The sequence below is a fragment of the Panthera onca genome, chromosome A3, assembly GCF_046562875.1.
Source record: "Panthera onca isolate mPanOnc1 chromosome A3, mPanOnc1 haplotype 2, whole genome shotgun sequence".
Taxonomy (NCBI): domain Eukaryota; kingdom Metazoa; phylum Chordata; class Mammalia; order Carnivora; family Felidae; genus Panthera; species Panthera onca.
In genome coordinates this window covers 133,064,584-133,074,653 of record NC_138341.1, presented here as the reverse complement: position 1 = coordinate 133,074,653, position 10,070 = coordinate 133,064,584, and positions in this window count along the sequence as shown.

The window sequence follows — 10,070 nt, the reverse complement described above, 5'->3', positions numbered from 1 at the left end:
CATATGAATGAAATCACATGGTATTTGTCTTTCTCTGACTTATTTCACTTAGCATTATACTCTTCTAGGTCCATCTATGTTGTTGCAAATGGCAAGCTCTCATTCCTTTTTAACGGCTGCGTAATATTCCATTACATATATAGCAATCTTCTTTATCCATTCACTTATAGATAAACACTTGGGTTGCTTCCATATCTTGGTGATTGTAAATAATGCGCAACAAACACAGGGGCACCTATCTTTCCAAATTAGTGTTTTCATTTTCTTTGGGTAAATACCTAGTGGTGGAATTCCTAGATCTATGGTAATTCTATTTTTTATTGTTTTGAGGAATCTCCACGGTGTTTTCCACAGTGGCCGCACCAGTTTAAATTTCCACCAGCAGTGCACAATGGTTTCTTTTTCTCCACATCCTCGCCAACACTTGTCATTTCTTACGATTTGTATTTTAGCTATCCTGAGAGGTGCAAAGTGATATCTCATTGTGGTTTTAATTTGCATTTCCTTGATGATTAGTGATATTGAGCATCTCTGGAAAAACGTCTACTCAGGTCTTCTGCCCAGTTTTCAATTGGATTATTTACGTTTTTGGTATTAAGTTGTATAAGTTATTCATATATTTTGGATATTAACTCCTTATCAGAGTTATCATTTTCACTTAGTTTTAAAACATAGAAGGTCAAATCAAAAGTGTGCGTAAATGATGCCTCTATGAAACGGCTTTTTGTGAGTATGGTAGAATTAGCTATCAACGAATTATTTTTTCATACCCTTGATAATGAGTATATAAGCAAAATGGATTTTACATTGTCTTGTAAATCTTGTGTGAGCATGGTACACAACACAGAGATAAAAGTCCTGTTTTTCTCCAAAAAAAAAAAAAAAAAAAAAAGCGAATCCATGTCTGTTCCCTTGGATGACTGGTTTGCACGAACACTTCACCCCACATTCTACCCAACAAGGGTATCTTTCAACATTAGATTGTGTCTCCATTGGAAACAATGGGATTAGTTTAGTAGTGAGACAATATTTTGGGTAATGGTTTGAATGTGGATTTGAAAATCAATCCACTACTAGTAACTTTCTGTATGAGAGTCCGTGGCACATGTAGGATGTCTCTGTCATACCCATTTAATATTTTTTTCCCTGCGCTTTGACAATGTAATTGACTTACAATTAAAATAAAGTTTATGGACCCTTTTCATGCTTTTCTAGTTGAAGGGGAGTGTAATTAGATTTAATTGAGGTTGATTCTCCAAATGACACCCCTAGAAACAGAGGACAGCATACACGCATCTTATTCTTCTTTTGTAGAGAACATATGCATAAAATCATTTAATAAAAGAAGTTACACATCGAAAGCTTTCAAAACAAGGCTGACGAAAATAGGATGTGACAGATTCTTCCCTTGGTTTCTTAGCGCTCTTGCAATTATGTCTGATTCTCCAGGACATGGGGTGATAAATGATGTTTTACAGGAGTAAGGGTGCGGGGGAGCAGAGAAAAAAGTCTTAACAGCGTTAGCCTTTCTCAACATTTTCCCATAAGATAATGTGATTTGGCTCAGGAAGAAGTTTTATAACTTGAATATACAAGGTTTGTCTACCAATTGATCTGTAGGTGGCCTCAGCCCCTACCAATTATGTTGTTTATTAGAGAAATAATGAAAGACCAACATTGGAATGATGCTTTTAAAATTACCTGCTCTTTGTAAAATGTGTTTCCCAAATTAGCTTGGAAAAAGTGGCTTGCAACAGCTCTAAGAACATAATAATGGAAGGAAATTAGGCAGCTAAACAAGGACAATAATGGGCTTTTTAGACAATAATCTTGTGTTTAATTGCAGCCAACTTTAACCGTAGGCAACATGGAAAGTTTGAACAGGCAAAAGCGCTTAGGTATTATTGGTGTACTGAGACTTTGCACAGCCCAGTGGAAATTGGAATGCTGGCAGTTACATGGTTAATCTCATTAGTGTGGACAGTTCCACTAGACGATTCAAGGTTCAAGGAGACACAGTGATTCATTTATGTTATTTGCCACCGAGGAACTCAAATACCCAGCTGAGTTGTCTACATTGATGAAATTAATCCAACTTTGTCCAGCTTTCCCTTCACTTTTTGTTAGATCGATAAATAAGGAAGCTTTCCCCATGGCATCTGACAGGATTCTGCTCTAGCCATCACACCCATGTCCTTCCCACTTGAAATGGTTATGACTGAGCTCCCAGGAAGAGGCATCCACTTCCCACGGATCTATTTGTGAAACATGCTGGGAAGAGATTTCACTGATACAGCCAAAATGGCTCAAACTATTTCCACAACTGACCAACGACACGGGTTTATAAATACTGACAGATTAGAGTATGTAGTGTTTGGCTTTTGGTCAAAGATACTGACAATTTTGATGTTGGAAAATCGGGTAACTGTAAAAAACTACGTGTGAAATGGCGTTTTCAAATTAAGTACTTTTCCTTTGAAGAGTCTAAAGTTCTGTTTTAAAAGTTTATGCTACGGGTACAATTCCAAGTATATGACCTCAGGGATAGAAGTGTATGTGTCAAAATGTAATGATGCCTATGAAGGAGAACGATGAGAAAGTTTAATTCTGATCTACGCATTTTCACTTTTCTCCGATGTTTCCAAATAAGTAAGAATTATTTTATAACGGGAAAACACTATAACCCGGTATGTTTTCTCCCAGAGTAGAGGTAGTGGAGCAGGTGGAGGTGTTTGAAGAAAGTATTTCCTGTGTAAGCTCAGATTCAAATATAAATCGTGCAAATTATTAATACTATAGGTAGCAACAAGGACCCTGAAGGGGTCCAATTTGTCCAATTCTGAAGTCCACACTTTCCTATTTGGGCTTCCAATTTTCCTTCCAGGAGTGACTCTCTTCTGACAAAATCGAAGGCTGTTGGTATGGAGACAAATCATCATGATTCATTCATTTACTAATTGAGAATTTTATTTATTTGTATTAGGTTAAAACTTCAGCAGCTATACCTACTTTATCATATATTTTCATATTCATAAATATAGAATTGGCTGCTGAATCCTATCCGATAAGTTTTGGCACATATTGATATAATCATATTATTTTATTACTTTCTCTTCTGCCTATTTCTTTGCTGAATTAAAGTGCTATTTTTCTAATATTGGCTTATTCTTGAATATCTTAACTAAAATCCACTTAGTTCAATGTATTATTTTTGAAATGTAATGTGATTCTATTTCCTGATACTTTGTGCTTTTCAAATCAATATTCATGGGTTTGGTTTATAGGTTTCTGTTTTCAGTGCTATCCCTGTCAAGCTCAGGTATTTTATGCCATAGTGGTTTTGTAAAAAGAATTAGGAAGCATTAATTCTAACTTTATGCCTTAGGACAATTTAAAAAGCTCATGAATTATCTGTTTCTTGAAGGTCTGAATGAATTCATGCATGAAATTGTCTGGAACTTTATTGAGAAGGAGATCTTTGACAACTTTCTCAATTTCTTCCTTGGTTTTGGGTCTATTCAAGTATTCTATCTTTTGTTGAGTCAATTTGAAGTACAGCACTTTTATATTTATAGAAAATGGTCTATTCACATTCTCAAATTTGTTAGCATATTTTTGAGCAAATATTCTTTTAGAATCCTTTTAATCAGTTCCACTTTGCACATCCTTAAGTTCATACATTAATGTAGTCTCCTTTTTTATTTATAAAGTGCTTTCTTTATATTTTATTCCAAGAACTAATTATTTTATGTATTTATCAACTCTACTTTTTCTATTTTCCAGGACAAGGATGCATGTTTTTATATGTGTTAACTCCATTTTTTTTCTTTTCAGTTATTTCATCCACTTATCATTTCTACTTTTTCTCCTTTCCTGTAAATAAATTTATATTTTTATATTTATTAATTTATTGTTCTCCTTTTCTTAGCCTTCTCTTTGAGTTCTCTTCCTTGTATTTTTATGTGGAACACACTGTTTTTATTCTTTCTATTTTAGGGTAAGAAAGATGTTTATAGGGGCGCCTGGGTGGCTCAGTCGGTTGAGCGTCCGACTTGAGCTCAGGTCACTATCTCACGGACCGTGAGTTCGAGCCCCGCGTCGGGCTCTGGGCTGATGGCTCAGAGCCTGGAGCCTGCTTCCAGTTCTGTGTCTCCCTCTCTCTCTGCCCCTCCCCCGTTCATGCTCTGTCTCTCTCTGTCTCAAAAATAAAATAAACGTTAAAAAAAAAAAAGAAAGATGTTTATAGTTCTCTCTCTTTTTTTCTTATCAAATCTTTTGGCCTCCTACCACACTTTACAGAGAAAGCTTTCGGTATCGTGTGATCTAATATTCAGTGATTCTATTTTTGATTATTTCGGTGGCCTAAGAGTCTTTCAATATTTAAAAGAAAGTTTTGTTTTGTTTTTTGTATTACCACTTGGTTGAGAGATTTGGTTTCTTTGCCTGTTATGTGTTTCTGAGAACTATGGGTAACTATGTATGTATGTGTGTATTACTTCTGTTCTTTGGGATTTTGAATTTATTTTGAGTGTAACTTATGGCCAATCTTTGTAAATTGCCTATGTGTGCTTGCAAAGAAGCCACATTCTGTATCTCTCTTTCTGAATATTTATATTCTATACTTACAAACTATGTCATTCAGATTAATCTATTTTAAAAATATGTTTATTTATTTACTTTTGAGAGCAGGAGAGGTGCAGAGAGAGGGAGAGAGAGAATCCCAAGCAGGCTCCGCACTGTCAGCACACAGCTGACACAGGGCTCCCTCTCACCAACTGCGAGATCATGACCTGTGCTGAAATCAGGAGACAGACTCTTAAATGACTGAGCCATCCAGGTGCTCCCAGATTACTCTATGTTTAACTTTTGCTTTCTATCTTTGTGATTTGTCAAGGACAGGATATTATGATGCTTCCAACAACTACTATGTTTATATAATTTGGGAGGTTTTGCTATATCTGGAAGGTTTCGTTATATATTCTGGAATGTAGGATCCTTAGAAAGGTGATAACATGGTTTAAATGGTACGTGGGCATAGAATGAATGACAATGGATAACATGGTAAGAAAGTTATTTCCTTTTCCAGTTATCTTCACATTTGCATTATGATGGAAGAAAATCTCAACTCAGTGGTGCTACTGTATCTGTATCACTTGGTAACTCTGCTTACTCCTGTGGTAATAGAGAAAAGCAACTCAGGTAAGACCACTTGGCAGAATACGGAGTTGTTCTGAGAATCTTGCGTTTGCCTTCCTACAAACATTCTCCACCCTTCCTCCCTCTGATCTCTGCCCCAGGAGGTGACCGTTCTAAACGGCGAGACTTCCTGGTCCTTTGGTTTTCTGTTGGATGCCCCCAACAGGGGAATGGCAAGACATTGGGGGCCTGTGAGGTAGGGGTCTTTACTTATCTGGCTCCCTCTCTTTTGGGTTGTTTTGAGTCGACTACATTCCTTCCTCAAATGCAACAACTCCCATCTCTTGGTCCTTCCCTTACAGTTGCCTGATCTATGTCTCAGTGTCACTCCATTCCTTTGCTCCTTCCACACGAGGGCTGGTAACTGCTCCCAGCTGTTGCTATTACTTGCTGACTTCTTTAGTAGTAACCTTTTATTTACAGGAGTAAGAACTGGTTCTGTATTTTTTAAATGTTTATTTATCAGAGAGAGGGAGAGAAAGAAAGTGGGAGAAGGGCAGAGAGAGAGAGAGAGAGAGAGAGAGAGAGTGAGAGAATCCCAAGCAGGCTCCATGCTGTCAGTGCAGTGCCCCATGCAGGGGCTCAATCCCATGAACCGTGAGATGATGACCTGAGCTGAAATTGAATCAGATGCTTAACTGACTGAGCCACCCAGGTCTCCCTGGTTCTGTATTTGTGATAGTGATATAGACTTTCTGTCAAAACCATTTTTATTTAGTTTTAAAGAATTCAATTAAAAATCACATGAAGCAAATTTTGTATTTTATGAAGACACAGCAAAAACTTACGAAACTAGAATATGAATTATTGAAATTTGGAGAACATGGTTTTATACGTTTCATTGCTCCCTAACATAGTATATATGGTTTGTTTCTATTTGAAATCACCACTATAAATGGATGATTCCCCTGGTCTAGTGCTTTCCGTATTTAAACTGCAGACGGTAACACAAGATGCTATGATTGTGTTTTTGTTTCTGCTTTTATGTTTTCTGGCATATTTTCACCCATACTTTTATTTTACAACAATTTGAGTCACTTTGCTTTAGGTCGTGTCTTGTAGTATGGTATATTGTGATTGTTTGACTAACTCTTCTTAATTAATATGTAGTTCAACTTATTATGGTCGAGCCATTCATTGTTTTTATTTCCGTCATTAGTTTAAACTCTGTACGTCTCCTTGCTGTTCCCTTTCCTTTCTATATTAGACTCTAATATCAATACTTCCCCACATGTATCCCCTCTAGCATTTTGGAAGTGTCTTAATGTTGCTTTTATTTCTTTAATTAGCATATTTTAATCCTACATGTCTCCACAACTCAGAATAAAATAATATTCATGGATTCTTTTTGTGAGAAAATGAGGCAATTAGTGCATTTAGCTTCCCTTGCTCTTCCGTCCTCCTGGTTTTGTAAGCGTGTTCTGAGATCTCAGTCTCACGGTGGCCGTGAACAAGTCCCAAACTCTCCCTTGCCTTGCACTCTTCATCTGGTAGTAAGGTTGCGATCTTCATGACACGCTTGTGGAGAGTAAGTGAATTCACGCCTGTGAGGTGCTTAGAACAGAACAGATAATAAGCACCATATCAGTGTTAGCTCTTGTTATTACTACTACCCTTAATACGTAACTATTTATTTATTTTTAATTTTTAATGCTTATTTATTTTGAGAGACAGTGAGGGTAAGTGGGGGAGAAAGATGAGAGAGAGAGAGAGAGAGAGAGAGAGAGAGAGAGAGAGAGAGAAGTATCCCAAGTAGGCTCCACACCCAGCAGAGTCCAGTGTAGGGCTTGATTATCACGACCCTGAGATCAAGACCTAGGCTGAGATCAGACGCGTAACCGACTGAGCCACCCAGGTGCCCCTATGTTAGTGTTTTGAACAGATGAAACTTTTGCTGAAGGAATCATAACTAAGACTTATTTATATCTGTGTTGTCTGCCAAGCTAGATACGAGCCTCCTGTGTCTACTGGGCATTGAAAATGTGGTTAGTCTGAATTACAAGGTGCTCTGAGTATAAAACACACAACTGTTGATCATTTAGTTTGAATAACAGAATGAAAAGTGTGCCATTAGTAAGGTTTTTATATCGATTGTCTGTTTGTGCCATCTTTCCTTTGTAGTGACTCAGTTCTGTGGAGTGGGGGGCACATTACGCTCCATGGGATGTGCCCTTGGCTTCTAGATCCACCACAGGGTAAACTGTTGTATCAGCCTGCAGCTATGTGTGCTGGCTTGTGATTGCACCATAAATAAAGACACACCATGTTCAGGCCCTAGATTTGCAGGTGTTAAAGGCAAGGGGGGGTTATCTACTGGGTTGACAAAGGGTGCGATGGAGACAGGGTGGTGTTGGATGCGGTAGTTATGGCACTGACTTAGCCATAAGGTAGGCTAAGTTATGGCATTGACTTAGCCATGAGGTAGGTCAGTGTCTTCCTAATCCCCCACTCCTGAGTGTGATACAGGTAGCATTTGCTTGGTAAGCCAGTTCCTGCCATGTCCCAAGACAGTCTCAGAACCTTCCCTCAAGCTCAGTTTTACATACCTTGGAAAATTTTCTAGGTACATGATTTCATATATGAAATCCTTTTGTGCTGAAACCCATCGTTCTGAACTGAGGGAAATTCCCCCCACCCCTGTTTCTTCCCAGGGGATATTTGGCAACATCTGTAGATGTTTTTGTTTTTCATAGCTGGCGGAATGCTACTGGAATCTACTGGGTAGAAGCCAAGGATGCTGTTAAACACCTCATAGTGCACAAGACAGTCCCCGCCACAGAGAATTATCTAAACCAAAGTGCTCTCCATGTGGAGGTTGGGAAACTCTAATAGCCATTTGGGGAAAGCTCAACCTCAATGACATATAGTGCTTTCTAGAGTTATACTAATTATGGTTAAAATGCGTTTCCAACACAGTCATTCACAAAACAAATTAACTGCCGGGAAGTGTTTTTCAATTGTCATGATCTGCAGATTTCTGTGCAGGTAGCAACCTTGTACTTCTGATTTTAGTTTGCCTAGAGAGGTTTGCACTGGAGGATGTTTTCATAACTGGAGATGGAACATTAGGCACTATGAGGATTTCACTATGGAACAGCCGGGTCATAGGACACAGAACACTACAAGTTGAATAACCTGCTGGGGATAAGGAGAACATCGGGTCAGAATGCAGGGAGGAGATACGTGGGAGCACAGGTATGTTTCTTAGACAGTTCGTGAGACATGGCATGATGGTCAGAGAGACTTACAGTAAAAAGATCACTATGAATCCCCACTGAAACCTGAAAATGAGAATAGTTCATCCTTTGCTTGCGAAAACAAGCCAAATCTTCATTTTAACCCCTTCCCTCTGTAATTTTAATATGATATCTTAAGCACACAGAAAAATACAGTGAATAACATAATCAACACGGAAACACGTTGTTTTCAAAGGTTCTGTTGGCACTTTTTGAAAAATAACTTTTCCATAATCTCTAAGCCTTCAGTGAGAGTGAATTGTGTTAGGAGTTCAGACTCGCATCTTGAAACTTGAACGGTGTCATGACATATACCCTTTCTCGCTCATTCATATAATTTTTTGAATTTCAAATATTTTTAAACAGGTGGCTATGAACAAAAGTTGTAATTCCCACTTCCACACACACACAGAAATTCATACATCTGAGGTTATAGTTATATAATGAGCCTTATTCTTTCATGAAGGACCTGTGAGCAAAGCCCTCTTGATGCTATGTTCTTTTAGTAATGGTTTCTGGAGGACATTGCTTACATGAAATGTATTAAAATGCCTTAGTTGACTCTGATTCTTCATTTGAACAATTCCAATATAACCCCAGGAAACGACCTGTCGGTTGCAGCCTCGGGAATATATACCTATGACATCTCATCAACATGTTAATCAGAACTAACTATTCCCCATTCACACGCTGGCATATTGAGTTCTTGTCTATGATATCATGCATCATTTTAGAATTTCAGATACAGCGTTCTTAAACCTTTTTTCTACAGTACTTTTCTTCTCCATCAACATCACCAGAGATTTCATGTGTATAATGTAACCGTTGAAATCATAATGCCAGATTTTCAAATCTAAGTATATTTCACTTTGTTAAAAAAATCATATTTACATAGGACAAGGCAACATCATTATTTCTATTTCAGATCAAATCACAAGAGCAACCAAGAAGCACATTTTTCATGTATCTTTGGCTAAAACTGCTTTGAAGTAAAAATAGTTGGCCAAATTGAAAAGAAAAAGATAACACAAACTCATATGCCTTTATCAGACTATCCACGTGTGCATATTTGTGAAATAAAACTCATGGAAAAGCATGGAATACATCAGAAATCATTTCAGACCTGTTTACAAAAATTCTGTGAGTGAATTTCTAAGATCAAACCCAGGGCTCCCGGAATCAGTGGGATGTTGCCTACATTATTTATCAGCTAATTCCCAAGAACAATCACAAAAGGCTTGATGTTATAAGCCTTCCACCCCAGCTTGGTTCCTATTGGCTTCCAAGCAGGTCATAGGCACTTAAATGCTACATGACTAAGCTGTGATTAATTAGGAAAGAACACGTGCTCCATCCCATGCAAGCTAAGAAGAGGTTGTAAGAGCCTGGGATGTCCTGGCATCTTCGCCCGGACTTTGTGTTCTGATGGCAAGATATGTGTTCAGTATTGCCAATGTAACCAAGCTGACTTTTCTTTTTCTGTCTTCTTTTTAAAACCTAATGTGTAGTCTGAATGGAACCTTCAAACTATGATGCTCTTTGTGCATATAAGATGGTTGGACAAGGTATCATTTCTATGTCAGTGATGCCTGCACTCAAAATCATCTTAGTCCAACATAAGGAAACATAAATATACAG